A 1,218-nucleotide genomic window follows, 5' to 3' on the forward strand; every position below is an offset into this window, starting at 1 on the left:
TTGTTGGCGGTGTGTGGGGGTGGTCGGTGGCGTGTCCTCTTCATGGTGGGGGGGTGTCCTGTTGGCTGGGCATGGCCTGGGCCGGGTCTGGGGTATTGGCTCTTCTCCGCTCGAGAATGAATGGGTTTACCTCCTGGGTTTGGGCATGGGCTGCCCCCTGTAGAGGGCGGGTACATGTCTTGGACCTGGGGGGTATAGAGTGCGTATCGGGAATAAGAATGAAATGTGTCGTTATTGTATGCCTTTGAGTGAGTGATTGTGAGAATGAGGTTGGGATTGTGTGATTGTGTCTGTGTATGAATGGGTATTTGTTAGGCCGAGACTCGGACTGCCCCCTCTTTGATACAACTGGGGGTGCTTGGCATCGCGCCCCTATCGCGCGGCCCCCTGGTGGGGTGTGCCCTTGCCTGCCGGCGCGCTTGGGGCCCTTGGTGTCGGGGGCTGGGCGCTTGGGCGTGTGTCGGCTCGGCCTGGTGTCTGCCTGGTGGGGCTCGGGTCCTCTGGCCCTGTCGGGCCTTGGCCTGGGTGGTGTGAGTCCTCGGTGCCCGGGCCTCGGTGCCCGGGCCTGGACCTACATCGGTGCGGCAGGTTCCGACGGAGGCCTATGAGTTTGTCGCTGTTGGCCCCGGAGGGTCACTGTATGTGGTCGCTGGTGGGGATCTTCCGGTTCTCCCCTGTGGTCCGTTCTGGGGGGTGAGTGAGTGGTTCGTCCTGTGTGGGTGGCCCTGGGGGCTCCGCGGTCGGGGTCCCTCCTGGGATCTTGGGCTCTGGTCCCCCCTTTTTCGTCTGCCTCTGGTCTTGGGGGTCGGGTCTCTGCTGCTTCAGTTACTATTAAATGCTCTATTAGAGAAGCCTTATACACTTATGCATGCTCACAACCACACACAAATAGATGCAGGGATGCTTATGTAGGCTTTATATGTAGATATATAGATATGTATATGAATGTATATTCATGTGTATGTAATGTATGTATGTATATAGGCATAGGTATGGGTATATATATTTATGGAAACTTACTGCAAAGCCATGAATATTTTAAGTTCTTTATACATATGTATTTTGTTGCTGTGTTTTGTCATGTTCTTTGCAGGTGAACAGACAGTGGCCGGGTGTTTTGCCGTGTGCTCTCTTTGTGTATATTTTGGAGTCTTACTTTGTCTTTTCTTTCTTTCTATCCTATTTAAAAAAAAAAAAAAAAAAAAAAAAAAAAAAATA

Source organism: Nematolebias whitei, chromosome 5 (assembly GCF_014905685.2).
Source record: "Nematolebias whitei isolate Nwh7 chromosome 5, NemWhi1, whole genome shotgun sequence".
Classification (NCBI taxonomy): Eukaryota; Metazoa; Chordata; class Actinopteri; order Cyprinodontiformes; family Rivulidae; genus Nematolebias; species Nematolebias whitei.